This window comes from Ranitomeya imitator, chromosome 2, assembly GCF_032444005.1.
Source record: "Ranitomeya imitator isolate aRanImi1 chromosome 2, aRanImi1.pri, whole genome shotgun sequence".
Taxonomy (NCBI): domain Eukaryota; kingdom Metazoa; phylum Chordata; class Amphibia; order Anura; family Dendrobatidae; genus Ranitomeya; species Ranitomeya imitator.
This window is the reverse complement of record NC_091283.1, coordinates 277,617,655-277,638,093: the sequence shown is the minus strand read 5'-3', so window position 1 is coordinate 277,638,093 and position 20,439 is coordinate 277,617,655.

The following is a 20,439-nucleotide window of genomic DNA, read 5'->3' as shown; positions in this document are numbered from 1 at the left end:
GCAGATCGGCCTGGCAGCAATATTTTTTATCTTGTGCAGCTACCCGCTATTGTTGAGTACTGGAGTACTATCTGCTGTGTTGATACTAGCATTTCTCACCCACCGCCATAGGTGTCTATCATCTTCATTGTTCATTCTGGGGTATAGGCTTTCCCTAGTGCAGTAGATCTCTGTATAGCACTAGAGGATCCTTTAGATGCTGGGTAGAGGTGGTCATCAGTTGGTGTAGGGCACACTAGGGCCCCTAGGGACAGCCATCGTTGAGCGGGGGCGCCAGTACGTTCCCCCTAGGGTGTCAACCTCCGCAGCTAGGTAGGAGAGCATCTAGTCTACCTTACTAGGGTTATATAGCCTACCCCATTAGTTCAATGGTGTTTTTATAGCACTTTTTTTGTATGTTTTCTTGGTTGTTTTTGGTTATTGGTCACTATGGGTTGGGTTCGTCGCCTTGATTTTATATAATAAATAGTGGTTTTATATTTTTTCTGAGGTTTACTTTATGAGTTTAATGGTATATACCTCGTGCCTATAGATATTTTGCTGAGTAAATTTATTAAAAAAGATAATCTGAAATATCACATGGTCATAAGTATTCAGACCCACCCTTTGCTCAGTATTGAGTAGAAGCACCTTTTGAGCTCGTACAGCCATGAGTCTTCTTGGGAATGATGCAACAAGTTGTTCACACCTGGATTTGGGGATCCTCTGCCACTCTTCCTTGCAGATCCTCTCCAGTTCCGTCAGGTTGGATGGTGAACGTTGGTGGACAGCCATTTTCAGATCTCTCCAGAGATGCTCAGTTGGCTTTAGGTCAGGGCTCTGACTGGGCCAGTCAAGAATTGTCACAGAGTTGTTCTGAAGCCACTCCTTTGTTATTTTAGCTGTGTGCTTAGGGTCATTGTCTTGTTGGAAGGTGAACCGTTGGCCAAGTCTGAGGTCCAGAGCACTCTTGAAGAGGTTTTCATCCAGGATATCTCTGTACTTGGCCGCATTCATGTTTCCTTCAATGGCAACCAGTCATCCTGTCCCGGTAGCTTAAAAACACCCCCACAGCATGATGCTGCCACCACCATGTTTTACTGTTGGGATTGTATTGAGCAGGTGATGAGCAGTGCCTGCTTTTCTCCACACATATCACTTAGAATTATCACCAAAAAGGTCTATCTTCGCCTCATCAGACCAGAGAATCTTATTTCTCCCTGTCTGGGAGTTCTTCATATTTTTTTAGCAACTCTATGCAAGTTTTCATACTTTCATATTTCTTACACTGAGGAGAGGCTTCCGTCTGGCCACTCTGCCATAAAGGTCTGACTGGTGGAGGCCTGAAGTGATAGTTGACATTTTTTTTTTACTCAAATAGATTTTATTAAGTATAAAATCACAATAAACATTTTACAACAATACAGGGATTTTGTTAAGAATTCCTCCGCAATATATCCCAGCATTACCACCCCCCCCCCCCCCCCCTTTCTCCCCATTTAGACAGCTCATGCTCTTCCCTTAGCATATCGTATACCGGCATAAACTTTATATATAATAAAGTTGTGACACACATATTACACACATGTAACACACAGATTATAACACAAGAGTACTAATATTGGTATTAATATATCATGTGTGTATGTTTGGACTAAAAGATAGGGACAACTGTCAACAGAAATCCTAATGCTCCACAAAGAAACACAGTCCATAAATCCCATAAAAAATACCTTTATTGAATATATAAATTTAAAATGCACAAAGGAAAAGATACATCGGGACGGGTGGGGGCTAGTGAGAGAACTGTACAGCAATGTAACACACAGAGCTACAGGGTACTCCCCACCGTATCAGCACATCATGTATAGTGATATAAATAGTAAATAGGGCAAACGCACATAGCAAGACTCTGGTAGCTCTAATACGGCCAATAGAGAGTATATGAAAAATAAGGTGCAAGTGCACATGCAGCATAGAAAGCATTAAGTACCGCCAAGTACCAGCACTTCATGCACCTCCTCACTGGCACACGCTTCTTGCATATCTTTGGGTACGTCTATTACGCACTTGAAGATCGAAGTCTCACCTTCTTGGTCATATCGTTTGACCTCCTCGTCCTTAGCGTCAGCGCAGTTTTCCAAGACCTCGATGTCCTTTGTTCGGCCACCTGCGTGGCACTTCCCTTGCTGGATTTCTTCTCCCTTGGAGGCCCCTTCTTTGGTCAGCCTCTCCAGCTCACGCTCCTTCATAGCGATCAGATCGGGATAGCGCAACAGTTTGATTTCCCGGTCATCCGTGGATTTCTGAGGCCGTTGATTAGTCTCCTTTGTCTTGAGCTCTTGGAGAACTTTATCTAGCTCCTCTACCAAGCAGCGCACACACAGCACCCCCTGGCTGTACCATTGGTCACTACACTACACCGTCTTTTGCTGGGACTGGTGCCAGACAGAGATGGGATGGGGGTGTAGAGGAGAAGAGGGGTGGTGGAGAGTGCAAAACAGGGGTGGCGGAGTAGTCATTTTCTTTCAGTGCCGTTTGCTTTTCAAAAATATGCTATTCCTGATCACCCCCCTTTTTTTTTGCTTCAGGATCATCTCTGCATTTGGGATTCCAGGTGTGAGAGTTTATCAGGACTGTGATATGAAAGAGCGGGCCAGGGAGGATGTGGCCTAATCCCTCCCTCATCCCAAACCGCTGGCAGGCACATGTTTATTAGAAAGTTCTGGATATCGTGGTCCAGCATCCCCGTCCGAGAATGGTCAGAAGAGTGAGGAGTGCTGAATAGATTAGATGAACTTGGAAACAGCACTGTGCCCCCCGAAGAATGTGGCTGATTCGCACTAGACTGACGAAGAATTGCGTTCTCTACGGCTCGTTGCCTGCCTTATTTTCAAGAACCAGACTTTGATCACCTTGTTGCCTGCTTAAACCCATTAATAGCCTCCTCCAAATCGATTGGATGAGGTTCGTAAGTACATATATATATATAAAGGATACTAATTATCATACTAATGCAGCTCTGCTTGTTTTCCGGGAGCACTGCGCGGAAATATGGGCTCAAGCTTCGTAATAACTCCTCCTCTGGGCCTTTTGCTTTTTTTTTGCGCAAAAACTCAATTATTTCCTGGGATGTCTCAGACGGAGGCATAACTTCAAGCGCTGCAGCAGCAGCAGCAGCTCTCCGCTTGGCACAGCTCTCTCCACTGGTGCTTGGCTGCGTCGTTATGTCTACAGTGGCAACCTTTTCTGCAGTACATTCCGAGCTCTCTTCTAAAACTATGCTTCGTTTGCTGGAATCAAATGATGTACTTGTACCACTGCCGCTTGACTGCTGCTGACAGTGTCTGGACTCCACTGGAAGCCTTCCTTCAGTTATGCAAATGAGAACAGACAATGATAGAAGCTAGACAACAAACATCAACATGGAGGCTACAGATATATGTATTTATACTTAAGGTACCGTCACACTGAACGATATCGCTAGCGATCCATGACGTTGCAGCGTCCTGGCTAGCGATATCGTTCAGTTTGACACGCAGCAGCGATCAGGATCCTGCTGTGCCATCGGTGGTCGTTGCAGAAAGTCCAGAACTTTATTTCGTCGCTGGACTCCCTGCAGACATCGCTGAATCAGCGTCTGTGACGCCGATTCAGCGATGTCTTCACTGGTAACTAGGGTAAACATTGGGTTACTAAGCGCAGGGCCGCGCTTAGTAACCCGATGTTTACCCTGGTTACCAGCGTAAAAGTAAAAAAAAAAAAACCACTACATACTTACATTGCGTGTCTGTCCCCGGCGCTCTGCTTCTCTGCACTGTCAGCGCCGGTCAGCTGGAAAGCAGAGCACAGCGGTGACGTCACCGCTGTGCTTTCCGGCTGCTGTGCTTACACAGTGCAGAGAAGCAGAGCGCCGGAAGACAGACAGCGGAAGGTAAGTATGTAGTGTTTGTTTTTTTTTACTTTTACGCTGGTAACCAGCGGCCCTGCGCTTAGTAACCCGATGTTTACCCTGGTTACCAGGGGACCGGCATCGTTGGTCGCTGGAGAGCTGTCTGTGTGACAGCTCTCCAGCGACCAAACAGCGATGCTGCAGCGATCGACATCGTTGTCGGTATCGCTGCAGCGTCGCTTAGTGTGACGGTACCTTTACTCGCGCCTAGGACAGGAATAAGAAATTGAAGCTGTTTGGTGAAGCTGTAGGGCTACTTTTCCACCAGCCTCTCCAGATCTCTCTCTCTGCTTTTGCCTTTAGTTCCCGCTTGAATTGGTCCCTTGCAGATCTCCACAATTTAATTTTTTTTAAACATGTATATATTTTTTCTATTTTTGTATTTTCCAAAAATGTGATGTGCATTAATTTTTTTTAACCAAAAAAAACCTTTAACAAAATAAAGTTATAAACCTAACTTCTTCTTTCTTCTTAATAATCTTTATTTTTTTTATATAGCGCTAATATATTCCGCAGCGCTTTTATAGTTTGCACATATCACTTTGTGAGATTGCCTTTATTGGGATCATGTGGATGGTCTGTGCCAGGTTTAGAAATATGGAACCCATATGTAAAATGCAATGTGTTGCTATGTGACATTTGTGATTCATGGCACTGGCAGATACTTTGGTGTTTTTTTTGTTTGTTTTTTAACAATTTCCTTTTTTTTTTCTCCACGACCAGAAAAATGGTGATCCGAGAAGTTTTTTGCGGCTGGGGGTATATGGGGAAAACCCAATTATCTCATTTTTGGGAGCAGGTCATTTGGGGGAAAATAAGACGAAGCTCCCTACTCTAGTCCTTATGATTAAAACCAGGAAAAAATTAAGCAGCTCCTTAATATTGATGGGTTTGCTCCAGTTACTCCTATATGGTAAAACCCAAATTTGCCAGAAATATTCAGATTAGAGGGCTTTAACCCCTGGCGATGAGCAGGGATCCTATTTATAGATCAACTTCAATTGGTTGGAATCTTTATAAGTTTTCAGCAGTTCCCGCAAACCACAGTACTAGTACGCCGCACCGATCGCGTGGCCTCACGCTGAGTGCTGCGGCGGTTGACAGCTGACACCCCGCAGCAATGCCCACGATTGGTGCTAGCACCGCTCTTGGTCATTTAACCCCTCTGATGCTGATGACAGCTGCATAGAGAGACATCACACAGGGAAGGGGCTCCCTGCGTGCTTCCATCAGAACGCAATGCGATCACGTTGGCCTGATGTTCTCCATGGAGACGCAAGATGGCCGCGGGGTCCTTCCGGATCCTGCAGGGAGGTGGCTTGTGAGCGCCTGCTGAGAACAGGTGCTGTCATACCTCCTTCTCTGCCTGTCAGATCGCTGATCTGATACTCTGCAGTGCAAAGTGTCAGACCAGCGATCTAACATTATATAGTGAGGTTCCATCCTGGGACAATGTAAAAAAAAGTTTAAAAAAATATTAGAAAGTGTAAAAGTATTTGTTTTTAATTCCTAAATAAAGAAAACAAACATTTTTACAATAAATAAAATTATGTAAATGAAAAAACCCAAAACAATAAAAGTACATATTTGGTATCGCCGTAACGACCTGACCAATAAAACTGTCCCATTAGTTAACCCCTTTAGTAAACACCGAAAAAAAAATTAAAAAACAAGGCAAAAAACAATGCTTTGTCATCATACCGCCGTACAAAAAGTGGAATAAAACACAATCAAAAAGACAGATGTAAATAAAATTTGTACTGCTGAAAACATCATCTTATCCTGCAAAAAACAAGCCACGATACAGCTCCATCAGCAAAAAAATAAAAAAAGTTATAGCTCTCAGAATAAAGCGATGCAAAAATAATTATGTTTTCTATAAAAATAGTTTTTACTGTGGGGGGGGCGTGTGTCATGATCCCAATGGCAGGGGATCACTAAAGGACAAGCACAGATACAAACAAGCTCTAGGGCGATGGAACCTGAGCTGACCACGACCCTGAACCTAACACACAAATAAAAGTAGCCGGGGAACGTGCCTACGATGATCCTAGACGTCTCGCTCCAGCCGAAGATCTAACTTCCCCTATTAGAAGAAACACAGACCTCTCTTGCCTCCAGAGAAATACCCCACAGAAATAGCAGCCCCCCACATATAATGACGGTGAAATGAGAGGAAAGCACATACGCAGTATGAAAACAGTTTCAGCAAAATGAGGCCCGCTAAAGCTAGATAGCAGAGGATACAAAAGTGAACTGCGCGGTCAGCGAAAAACCCTTCAAAAAACCATCCTGAAATTACTTGAACTCATGTGCCAACTCATGGTACATGAGGAGCAATTTCAGCCCACTAGAGCAACCAGCAGCAAAGAATCACATATCTGCAGGCTGGACTAAAAAACAAAATAAAGCAAAACACCAAAACAGGAAAATCCAAACTTAGCTTGACCAGAAGGTTCTAGGAGCAGGGAGCAGAGGTAACAAGACACACTGGATACATTGATAACCGGCGAGGAAATGCCAGCAAAGCCAGGTTAAATAAGAAACTCCCATATCCTGATGGAACAGGTGGAACCCAGAGACCCAGGAAAGACAAGTCACCCAGTACCATCAGTAACCACCAGAGGGAGCCCAAAAACAGAACTCACAACAGGCGTGGCCTGACTGAGCAGGAGAACAGACGTGCGGCTGAGGAGCTCCTGTCTGAGGAGAAAGAAAAGTCTCCTTTTTACCTCTTTGGAGAGGGGGTTCATACACCAGGAGGTCCCTAACACCACACTGGACTGTGGGAGAACCCCGGAGTCTGGGATTTATTAATATACTGCCCAGAGACAAGGTGCTGGCCTTGGAGGTGAAAGGGCGGGAAGCCAGCCCGCCATATTGCTCTCTGCCTGGAGCGAAGATCTGGCAACAAGGAGGTACTGTCCGCTCACAGAACTAACCTCCACAGCCCCTGGAGATCGCTCTCGGTACCCCTGCTGAGCCTCGGTGGCGGCGGCGCTCACTGAGCTGAGAGGTGAAGGAGTGCAGCGAGGGAAGAGAGGCGGAGGGACACCATCTGCAGGCGCCGGAGTCCGGGGAGTTTCCACAAGTGTGCCGCTGGTCCGGCACACAAAGGTACCTGAGACCACTCACCCGACCCCCGGGAATCCCTCCTTCGGCGTCCCTGTAGTGGCACAGGTCAGGGCCGGTAGCGGCAATAACGGGACCCGGCCGCAGCACTCGGGCGGAGGGATATCCTCTCAGAAGCCACGTCTCATCACATAGCTCCAGAAGCACACAGAGACTCGCTGCGGCGCCGGTGCTGGGGAGCGCTGATCACTGCGGGGGCTCTCCAGGTCCGGTGATAAGAGGCCGGGCTGCTGGGGGGGAAGGCACTTTCCTCGGAGGGGTCTCCCACTTAGATAAGATACGAGAGACGCGACAGAGCTCTCCAGGAGAGAGGTTGCTGAGGCCCCAGACCTGAGTGCTGGGAAGATACACATACAGAAGTGCCTGGGAAGACTCCTAACTGCCCGTCTGTGAGCATTCCACTCCCCTCTTTGTTGATAATACCCGAGGAGTGCCCAAAGTCTAACTGGTCTGTATATACCAATTTGCTCCGCTCACATTTAAAGGCCCAAACAATATAATAATATTAAGGACTTTTACCAATAAGGATATAACTCAAAATTCTAAAGCCCCTCTAATACAAAAGACTTAAAACTGAGGTCTGCAAGATCTGTAATTCTGAGAATAGAGTAAGACTGCAAACTGCTCAATATTCAGTCACATGGTCTTGGGCTGACATCTAGTGGCCGATTAAAGGAACTGCCACCATTTATCAGTATAAGCCAGCGGTCCCCAACCTTTTTGACCTTGAGAGCCACATTCAGCACTGAGAGAGGGTGCGAGCCACATATATCTCTGAGAGGTGGTCACGAGCAACATCCTGCTTCTGTCCCCCTCAAAGTCGTGTCAACCAAAGCCACCATTACGGGTATAATGATAACCAAAGCTTTTCCCCAGAAATCACTCCAAAGCAGTACACTGAGATCCGGGGGTTCCCACAATGCCCCAATTCAGTATTATCCCATCAAGGACTCCCAACACTCTGTTGTATCCAGCTTCAAGAACCTCCTCTAACAGGTAGAATCATCCTCCAGCGTAACATACCTAACACATCTCTAAACCCCAATATATGTGCATTCAGATCTTATCTTCTGTGCTGAGGTACTCAAATATTTACCATTTTCAGATGTGCTCTTCATACCTGTTTGCTAGACCTGGAGCTAATGCACCAAGCTGGCAGACAGTCGCGAGCCACAATTCCTGGGACCGCGAGCCACATGTGGCTCCCGAGCCACAGGTTGGGGACCCCTGGTATAAGCACTGGAATTAAATCCTACTATATACATGATAGAAGCTATGTTTAAAACAACCTAAACCTACATGAAAGAGCGGCGATAACAGATGCTAACACCTTTGACACTGAGCAATTACAATGATGAAGACAAGTAAAGAACACTCTAAGAGTTTAACTCCAGCTCTCTACCAGGGGAAACAAGGAGAGATGGAAAAGTTTCTCAAACATAAGGCAACAGCCAAAGCTACTCTTAAAGCCCCCAACCTGAACACGGGCACTGATGAGCTGGTTGAGGACTCTGACTCCAGTGAGGAAATATCTGAGAGTGACTTCCCTCAATCTGACTCAGGGAAGCTTTCCAGATCGTTTCTTAAGAAGTCCCTATCTCAGGCTATGAAACCCTTGATAGCAGAAATTGCAGGTATGAGAGCAGATCTATCACATATAGGGAACAGAGTAGATTCGCTGGAAAATGCTCAATCCACCATCGTTGGCCAGACAAACCTGATGAAGGACCACAGACATCAAATGAACAATACAGCCTTAGTGCTTGAGGACCAAGAAAATCGAAGCAGGAGAAAGAACATTAGAATTAAAGGCTTGCCCGAGAGTGTATCCCAAGAGATACTAGAGAAAGCTACGAAGGAGATTTTTGCTCTGCTGTTACCACAGGAAAAATGTGACCAAATCATCATCGAAAGGGTCCACAGGGCGCTGAGACCAAAGCCGAAGTCCACAGACCCACCGAGAGATGTTATCTGTGGATTACTAAGCTATTCAGATACTAACGCCTTAATGATGGCTTCCAGGGATAAAAAATCACTCTGCTATGAGGGCTCTTCCATACAGATTTTCCAAGACTTGGCTCTGTCTACTCTGATGAAGCGCAGAATCCTAAAGCCATTATTAGACATCCTGCGCTCTAAAAAGATCCTCTACAGATGGCTTTTCCCTTTCGGTTTGGCGATTAACGGAGGTGGGAAGCAGATCATTGTCAGAAGCCCAAATGATCTCCCCGGTGTTTGGGAGGCCCTGGATCTTACTCCCGTAGAGATCCCCTCCTGGCTTCCAATGGATATGGATCCATACTCGCCCCCACCTTTGGGAGCTATTTCAGGGGAACATTGGGACTGGACTCCAGTCAAGAGAGGGGCCTCCCCTAAGCAGATGAAAGCGGGAAATAAAAGGAAGCCCCCCCCCCCCCCGTGAACCTTTTACTCTCTTCAATACTGCTTTGTTCTTTATGCAAAATGCATTTGTCTTTGACCGTTATGATTATATTCAGTAACAGCTATATAATGTTTTAAGATGTTGCTTAATTATTCCCTTTTGTTGACAGATCGCCGCTCGTACATGAGATGGCACCTACCCTGTCTGCTATGGGAGGACTCCCTAGCCCCCGCCTCTGCGGCAGATGGGCAACTCATTTGTATATTGATGTTCCCCCTCCTTTTCCCCAGTTGCTATATGTTTTCTTGTTCCCTTGGATTTGGTACAATTACAGTATTTTTTTTAGAATGTTCTGAACTGCCTCAAATACCCAGTCATGGCTAATGGTAATCCCCCGGCCAACATAATTGTGGCCTCATATAATGTTAAAGGCATACGATCCCCAAATAAAAGAAATCAAATCTTGAGACTTTATATTGCCTTCCTGCAGGAAACGCATTTTAAACACAACAGAACCCCGGCTATGACTAGATCTTACTTCCCTCACTGGTATCATAGCACAGGAACATCTGCCTCTAGAGGCGTCAGCATAATCATAAGTAAAAATGTACCCTTCACGTTAAAAGATTCCCTATCAGATCCGGAAGGTAGATTTATTATCCTCAAAGGCCTTATTGCTAACACAAAAGTAACTTTTTGCATCCTTCATGCGCCTAATCGAGATCAGGTGGTCTGGTTATGTAGGACATTGCAAACCCTGAAATTGTTCTCAGAGGGTATGGTAGTGGTTGGAGGAGACTTTAACCTACCCTTTAATCCGTTTTTAGAAACATCGTCTGGGAAATCCCACTTAGCTCAAAAAGCCCTTAAAAAACTGCATCTTTCTCTACAATCGTTAAATTTAATTGACACATGGAGGACTCTACATCCCTCTGTTAGAGACTATACATTTTACTCTTCCCCCCACAACACTTATCATAGAATTGATTATCTGTTAGTCCCATCGAACTGCCTTCAACTCATTAAATCAGCTACAATTGACAATATTACTTTGTCCGATCATGCGCTTATTTTCCTAGAAATGACCATCACTTCCCTGCCCAGACGGACATTAACCTGGTCCCTAAACGAAACATTGCTAGATTCAGACACGCATATAGCCAAATTAGCTAATACTCTTAATTATTTCTTCCAGGAAAATACTAATTCAGGGCCCCCAACCGCCATTATTTGGGAAACGCACAAAGCGGTTATTAGAGGCGAACTCATAGCTTTGGGCTCATTTGTTAAAAAGGAAAGATCAAAACAAATAGTTTAAATTCTACAACAAATAAATACACTTGAGAGGATCCATAAAAAATCCAAAAGTAAAATAATGCAGAACGAACTATTACAACTGCGAGATGAGCTAAAAAACTTGCTAAATATACAGTCTGCTAAAATCTACATGAAGTGTCAACAAAAATTCTATTTACATGGTAATAGAGGCAGTAAATTAATGACTTCATTACTTAAAAAACGCAATGACCGGAGGTTTATAAATCGTATCCTATCAGCTGATCAGTCATTTAAACACAAGACCTCCGATATTGCAGAAGAGTTTCGCTCTTTTTATGAAGACCTCTATAATTTACCTACTTCGCCACAAGCTGGAGACCCAACTGAAATTCTCGCCAAAATTAAAGATTTCCTCACACCTCTCAAACTTCCTAAAATCTCGATAGAAGGACATCAGTCTTTATTAGCGCCTATTTCTCCTAAGGAGATACTAGATACGCTAACATTGATTCCCAATGGGAAGGCCCCAGGCCCTGATGGGTTACCTATTATTTATTATAAAAAATTTATTAAACAACTCCTACCTCATTTAGTTTCTCTGTTTAATTCACTCTTAGAAGGCCAACCATTGCCGAGACAATCATTAGAAGCTTTTATCTCCGTTATCCCTAAAGAAGGTAAGGACCCTGCTGCATGTTCTAACTACAGGCCCATTTCCCTCCTTAATTCAGATATTAAGCTCTGGGCCAAAATTTTAGCAATTAGGCTGAGTTCTTTCTTACCCAAGCTAATTCACTCGGATCAGGTGGGATTCGTCAGGGGGAGGGAGGGTAAAGACAATTCATCCAAAATTATTCAGTCTATAACTTTTGCTAAGAACAGAGGGATCCCTTTGGTCCTCCTCTCAACAGATGCGGAGAAAGCATTTGACAGGGTGAGCTGGTGCTTTATGGAACAAGCATTGCTGAAGTTTGGCTTTCCAGTGCAATTTATCGATGCGATCTTCTCTCTTTATTCGCAACCGACAGCTAAGGTAAGAGTAAACGGCACCCTGTCAAATAGCTTTAGTATTCGCAACGGAACGAGACAGGGATGCCCATTGTCCCCGTCCCTATTTATTCTGGTTATAGAAACTTTAGTTCAAAAAATAAGACAAGATACATCGGTTAGAGGTTTAAAAATTGGCTCAATAGAACTAAAAACTTTGGCCTTTGCTGATGATTTGCTTTTTTTGATCACTAATCCTTCCCAGGCCTTCCCAATAATTTTAGACATATCACTACAATTTGGGCATTTATCCAACTTTAAAATTAATACTACAAAATCTGTTGCTTTGAATATTTCTCTCCCCCACACAGGTCTGACTGAGTTATACTCACTTTGTCCCTTTTCATGGGCCACAAATTCCATAAAATATCTTGGTATTGAGATTACAAAGAACCCCAGCCACCTTTTTCAAGCAAATTACTCAGCTTTACTTAAGAAAATGCAGGACCTGTTAAAATCTATATATAAATGTACCTACATTGTCTTGGATGGGACGTATTAACATCTTCAAGACGTACATCGTGCCGGTTATTTTATATACACTAAGCATGGTCCCGATTAACATCCCACAATCCTATTTTAGAAATTTAAAATCGTTAATTTCCAAATTTATATGGAAACAGAAACCAGCCAGAATCACATACCAATTTCTCTCTCGCTCAACTCTTACTGGTGGTCTGAGATTGCCTGACCCTGACCTTTATTTCCGAGCAGTTCACATATGTAGATGGCTTAAAATAATAGCTAGCTTTGAGGGAAATAACAATGACAGTATAGATTTAGTTTTACTAGCACCGAAGGGTATACCTTACCTCTGGTCGCTGGCCAAACCCCCCAGTGAGCTCAGATTGGACGACATATCCCTAACAACACTCAAAGTTAGACGCTCCTTATACAAAGATCTTCCATCGGACTCCTTCCCCTCTATGTTTGCTCCATACCATACTTACTAGACCCAAAATATAGAGACCCTTACGGATTGTGGTCCTCCCTTCCTAAAGAACCTTTGAAAAACTTCTATAATGGCAGAATCTTATATAGAGGAACTTGGCCCCCTAATTCCTTGGCGCATCCCAAAAACTTTCTACAAATCCAACATTATAGGCGTACGCTTCTTAACTTCAAAAAAAAGTTTCCCCATGGTTCCACTTGGTCATGGCTCGACATAATGGCTAGAATCCCTCATCCCGAAATGAAGAGCATCTCCCGTATCTACGCACAACTCAGCTCTGCCAACAATCAGAATAAACCTACATTTATTCACTCCTGGGAGCTGGAGATGGGTGCTGTTTTCACAGAGACACAAACGTCAAAAATTTTAGCATTTGCACGGGGATTTTCCCAATGCATTTTACTCCAAGAAAATTCATATAAAATTTTGACCAGATGGCACCTAAGTCCAGCCAAATTATTTCATTTGGGTCTGTTGGATGACAGCTCCTGTTGGCGTTGCCATGACCCATTTGGCCATCACACCCATATATTCTGGGAATGCCCTAAACTTAAAACGTTTTGGGAAGAGATAGGTAAGACTCTTAAGAAACTTAACTTGATTAAAGCCAACCTTCAGGCTGCTGAAGTCCTGCTTTCCTGTCCTTCTATTAATTTCAAACCCAAGAAACATAGACTCTTGCCATTGCTAATAAGTGCTGCAAAACACTTAATCACTTTACATTGGAAAGATGCTCCCCCTCCAACCGTGTCCGAGTGGTTTTCCAAAGTGGACCAAATCTCTAGACTAGAAGAATTATCCAGTTGGGAAATGAACAACCATGACCTGTATGTAAAAACTTGGGCTCCCTGGAAAAAGCTAAGAGCGAGCAGATATACTTAATATAATTTCGCTGCTTAAAGTATGCCCCTGTGGTTAAGAGTTATGACTGGATGTATTATTACAAACTGTATTTGTTTTTGGCTAAGATTCAATGTTGAGTACCATTTCTTGTTCTAATGGTTCAAACTTCCCCCCCCCCTAGTTTTCTCCCCCTATTCCCTCTCTCCCCGCCCTACCCTCCACTCTCCCTTGCCCTGTATCTACCTGACCCCCTTCCTCTCCCCCCCCCCCATTTTTCTTCTTTATTCCTATGGTTTTTTCTTACAATATAACAAGATATCTGCTTATATGTTTATTACTAAATAAAGAATTTATAAAAAAAAATAAATAGTTTTTACTGTGTAAAAGTGCCAAAACATAAAAAAAAATATAAATGAGGTATTGCTGTAATCGTACTGACCCGAAGAATTAACTGTTCTTATCAATTTTACCACATGCGGAAGGGTATAAAAAAAAAAAAAAAGGAATTCATTAATTGCTGGTTTTTGTTCATTCTGTCTCCCAAAAATCTGAATAGAAAGCGATCAAAAATGTCATGTTCCCAAAAATGGTACCGATAAAAACATCAGCTCGTCCTGCACAAAACAAAACCTCACATGACTCTGTGGGCCAAAATATGGAAAATTATAGATCTCTAAATATGGTGATGCAAAAACTAGTTTTCACAATAAAATGCGTCTTTTACTGTGTGACAGCAGCCAAACATGAAAACCTGATATAAACCTAGTATCGCTGTAATAAGCACCGACCCGAAGAATAAAGTCGCCTAATCACTTATACTGCACGAGGAATGGCTTAGAAATAAATAAAACCAATCCTTCACATGCTGTTGATTTTTTCATTCTGCCTCCCAAAGATCACAGTAAGGGTTGGAGCACATTTATCCTGCACGCTGCGTTGAGCACTTATTTATTAGGTAATAAGGCCTCTTTCACACTTCCTTCTTTCATCTCCCGTCATAATGCATTGTTTTGTGAAAAAGAACCAGATCCTGCAATTTTGCCCGCAGGATGCGTTTTTTTCTCATAGACTTGTATTAGCGACGGATTGTGACGGATGGCCTTCCATTTCATCCATCGTGCACTGGATCCGTCGTAAAATTACTGTCCGTCGGGCAGAGACAACGCATAGAGGAACGTTTTTACTGCACGTCGGAAAATCGATCCTGTGCTGCCCGTCGTTGGCTATAATGGTAGCCTATGGGCGCAGGATCCGTCGCCGACTGTGAAGTAGATAGAAGCAGGCTCACAGGGTCCAACCAAAACAGGGTCTGGAATAGCGTGGGTGGCCTGTATGGGGAGCGCATGATAGGTAAAAGCACTGCAAATGATGGTAGTGAGAGCTAAAGGTGGGAGGATAACCTATCATGCGCTCCCCATGCGCTCTACTTCCTGGTAGGACAATTATACTTCACTACTATGATCTCCTACATTTGGGGCTTTATTTATACCTCTGCCATATATTTACTAATACCATTTTCACCACTCCCATAGAACTCACAGCACTGGCAGAATTTCACTGCCTCACCTTTCACCGCTCCTATTGGCAGTACGGTATGTTCCTCTGTTTCCCACTTGTACATTTTCTTTGTTCCCATATGGCACTTAGCAGTGCATTGGGATTTTCATTATTATGTTATACCATTTCCTTGTTCCCTGCTAGATGCTGACCATTGTTTTGTCTTGTGCATAGCCTATTGTGTTGTGACTTTTGAACTCCGTGTTATAGTATAATATATACTCCTCACAGAACCGTATCTTTTTGTTTGTGTACATACTTTATTTTCCTTTTTTTGAGTGATGTTAACTCATATTGTTTTCTTTGTTATTTTGTACATAGTTACTGAGGAAGGCCAATATTGGCCGAAACGTTTATCTTCTCTCTTGTTAACCCCTTTACCCCCAAGGGTGGTTTGCACGTTAATGACCAGGCCAATTTTTACAATTCTGACCACTGTCCCTTTATGAGGTTATAACTCCGAAACGCTTCAACGGATCCTGGTGATTCTGACATTGTTTTCTCGTGACATATTGTACTTCATGATAGTGGTAAAATTTCTTTGATAGTACCTGCGTTTATTTGTGAAAAAAACGGAAATTTGGCGAAAATTTTGAAAATTTCGCAATTTTCAAACTTTGAATTTTTATGCAATTAAATCACAGAGATATGTCACACAAAATACTTAATAAGTAACATTTCCCACATGTCTCCTTTACATCAGCATAATTTTGGAACCAATTTTTTTTTTTGTTAGGGAGTTATAAGGGTTAAAAGTTGACCAGCAATTTCTCATTTTTACAACACCATTTTTTTTTAGGGACCACGTCTCATTTGAAGTCATTTTGAGGGGTCTATATGATAGAAAATGCCCAAGTGTGACACCATTCTAAAAACTGCACCCCTCAAGGTGCTCAAAACCACATTCAAGAAGTTTATTAACCCTTCAGGTGTTTAATAGGAATTTTTGGAATGTTTAAATAAAAATGAACATTTAACTTTTTTACACAAAAAATTTACTTCAGCTCCAATTTGTTTTATTTTACCAAGGGTAACAGGAGAAATTGGACCCAAAAAGTTGTTGTCCAATTTGTCCTGAGTACGCTGATACCCCATATGTGGCAGTAAACCACTGTTTGGGCGCATGGGAGAGCTCGGAAGGGAAGGAGCGCTATTTGACTTTTCAATGCAAAATTGACAGGAATTGAGATGGGACGCCATGTTGTGTTTGGAGAGCCACTGATGTGCCTAAACATTGAAACCCCCCACAAGTGACACCATTTTGGAAAGTAGACCCCCTAAGGAACTTATCTGGATGTGTGGTGAGCACTTTGACCCACCAAGTGCTTCACAGAAGTTTATAATGCAGAACCGTAAAAATAAAAAATCATATTTTTTCACAAAAATTATATTTTTGCCCCCAATTTTTTATTTTTCCAAGGGTAAGAGAAGAAATTGGACCTCAAAAGTTGTTGTCCAATTTGTCCTGAGTACGCTGATACCCCATATGTGGCAGTAAACCACTGTTTGGGCGCATGGGAGAGCTCGGAAGGGAAGGAGCGCAGTTTGACTTTTCAATGCAAAATTGACAGAAATTGAGATGGGACGCCATGTTGCGTTTGGAGAGCCACTGATGTGCCTAAACATTGAAACCCCCCACAAGTGACACCATTTTGTAAAGTAGACCCCCTAAGGAACTTATCTAGATGTGTGGTGAGCACTTTGACCCACCAAGTGCTTCACAGAAGTTTATAATGCAGAACCGTAAAAATAAAAAATCATATTTTTTCACAAAAATTATATTTTTGCCCCCAATTTTTTATTTTTCCAAGGGTAAGAGAAGAAATTGGACCTCAAAAGTTGTTGTCCAATTTGTCCCGAATACGCTGATACCCCATATGTGGCAGTAAACCACTGTTTGGGCGCATGGGAGAGCTCGGAAGGGAAGGAGCGCCGTTTGACTTTTCAATGCAAAATTGACAGGAATTGAGATGGGACGCCATGTTGCGTTTGGAGAGCCACTGATGTGCCTAAACATTGAAACCCCCCACAAGTGACACCATTTTGGAAAGTAGACCCCCTAAGGAACTTATCTGGATGTGTGGTGAGCACTTTGACCCACCAAGGGCTTCACAGAAGTTTATAATGCAGAGCCATAAAAATAAAACAAAATTTTTTTCCCACAAAAATTATTTTTTAGCCCCCAGTTTTGTATTTTCCCTAGGGTAACAGGAGAAATTGGACCCCAAAAGTTGTTGTCCAATTTGTCCTGAGTACGCTGATACCCCATATGTGGGGGGGAACCACCGTTTGGGCGCATGGGAGGGTTCGGAAGGGAAGGAGCGCCATTTGGAATGCAGACTTAGATGGAATGGTCTGCAGGCGTCACATTGCGTTTGCAGAGCCCCTAATGTACCTAAACAGTAGAAACCCCCCACAAGTGACACCATTTTGGAAAGTAGACCCCCTAAGGAACTCATCTTGATGTGTTGTGAGAGCTTTGAACCCCCAAGTATTTCACTACAGTTTATAACGCAGAGCCATGCAAATAAAAAATATTTTTTTTTCCACAAAAATTATATTTTAGCCCCCAGTTTTGTATTTTTCCAAGGTTAGCAGGAGAAATTGGACCCTAAATGTTGTTGTCCAATTTGTCCTGAGTACGCTGATACCCGATATGTGGGGGGGAACCACCGTTTGGGCGCATGGGAGGGCTCGGAAGGGAAGGAGCATCATTTGGAATGCAGACTTAGATGGATTGGTCTGCAGGCGTCACATTGCGTTTGCAGAGCCCCTAATGTACCTAAACAGTAGAAACCCCCCACAAGTGACACCATTTTGGAAAGTAGACCCCCTAAGGAACTCATCTTGATGTGTTGTGAGAGCTTTGAACCCCCAAGTATTTCACTACAGTTTATAACGCAGAGCCATGCAAATAAAAAATATTTTTTTTTCCACAAAAATTATATTTTAGACCCCAGTTTTGTATTTTTCCAAGGTTAGCAGGAGAAATTGGACCCTAAATGTTGTTGTCCAATTTGTCCTGAGTACGCTGATACCCGATATGTGGGGGGGAACCACCGTTTGGGCGCATGGGAGGGCTCGGAAGGGAAGGAGCATCATTTGGAATGCAGACTTAGATGGATTGGTCTGCAGGCGTCACATTGCGTTTGCAGAGCCCCTAATGTACCTAAACAGTAGAAACCCCCCACAAGTGACCCCATATTGGAAACTAGACCCCTCAATGAACTTATCTAGATGTGTTGTGAGAACTTTGAACCCCCAAGTGTTTCACTACAGTTTATAACGCAGAGCCGTGAAAATAAAATATCTTTTTGTTTTCCCACAAAAATTATTTTTTAGCCCCCAGTTTTGTATTTTCCCAAGGGTAACAGGAGAAATTGGTCCACAAAAGTTGTTGTCCAATTTGTCCTGAGTACGCTGATACCCCATATGTTGGGGTAAACCCCTGTTTGGGCACACAGGAGAGCTCGGAAGGGAAGGAGCACTGTTTTACTTTTTCAACGCAGAATTGGCTGGAATTGAGATCGGACGCCATGTCGTGTTTGGAGAGCCCCTGATGTGCCGAAACAGTGGAAACCCCCCAATTATAACTGAAACCCTAATCTAAACACACCCCTAACCCTAATTCCAACGGTAACCCTAACCACACCTCTAACCCTGACACACCCCTAACCCTAATCCCAACCCTATTCCCAACTGTAAATGTAATCTAAACCCTAACCCTAACTTTAGCCCCAACCCTAACTGTAGCCCCAACCCTAACCCTAACCCTAGCCCTAACCCTAGCCCTAACCCTAACCCTAGCCCTAACCCTAACCCTATCCCTAACCCTAGCCCTAACCCTAACCCTAGCCCTAACCCTAGCCCTAACCCTAACCCTAGCCCTAACCCTAGCCCTAACCCTAACCCTAACCCTAGCCCTAACCCTAGCCCTAACCCTAACCCTAGCCCTAGCCCTAACCCTAGCCCTAACCCTAATCCTAGCCCTAATGGGAAAATGGAAATAAATACATTTTTTTTTATTTTTCCCTAACTAAGGGGGTGATGAAGGGGGGTTTGATTTACTTTTATAGCGAGTTTTTTAGCGGATTTTTATGATTGGCAGCCGTCACACACTGAAAGACCCTTTTTATTGCAAAAAATATTTTTTGCAATACCACATTTTGAGAGCTATAATTTTTCCATATTTTGGTCCACAGAGTCATGTGAGGTCTTGTTTTTTGCGGGATGAGTTGACGTTTTTATTGAAAACATTTTTGGGCACGTGACATTTTTTTATCGCTTTTTATTCCGATTTTTGTGAGGAAGAATGACCAAAAGCCAGCTATTCATGAATTTCTATTGGGGGAGGCGTTTATACCGTTCCGCGTTTGGTAAAATTGATAAATCAGTTTTATTCTTCGGGTCAGTACGATTACAGCGATACCTCATTTATATCATTTTTTTATGGTTTGGTGCTTTTATACGATAAAAACTATTTTACAGAAAAAATAATTATTTTTGCATCGCTTTATTCTCAGGACTATAACTTTTTTATTTTTTTGCTGATGATGCTGTATGGCGGCTCTTTTTTTTGTGGGACAATATGACGCTTTCAGCGGTACCATGGTTATTTATATCTGTCCTTTTGATCGCGTGTTATTCCACTTTTTGTTCGGCGGTATGATAATAAAGCGTTGTTTTTTGCCTCGTTTTTTTTTTTTTTTCTTACGGTGTTTACTGAAGGGGTTAACTAGTGGGACAGTTTTATAGGTCGGGTCGTTACGGACGCGGCGATACTAAATATGTGTACTTTTATTGGTTTTTTTTTTTTATTTAGATGAAGAAATGTATTTATGGGAATAATATTTTTTTTTTTTTTTTCATTATTTTGGAATATTTTTTTTTATTTTTTTTACACATTTGGAAAATTTTTTTTTTACTTTTTTACTTTGTCCCAGGGGGGACATCACAGATCAGTGATCTGACAGTTTGCACAGCACTCTGTCAGATCACTGATCTGATAGGAGTGCAGGCTGCTTCACAGTGCCTGCTCTGAGCAGGCTCTGTGAAGCCACCTCCCTCCCTGCAGGACCCGGATCCGCGGCCATCTTGGATCCGGGGCTCGAGCAGGGAGGGAGGTGAGGAGACCCTCGCAGCAACGCAATCACATCGCGTTGCTGCGGGGGGCTCAGGGAAGCCCGCAGGGATCCCCCTCCCTGCGCGGTGCTTCCCTGCACCGCCGGCACATCGCGATCATCTTTGATCGCGGTGTGCCAGGGGTTAATGTGCCGGGGGCGGTCCGTGACCGCTCCTGGCACATAGTGCCGGATG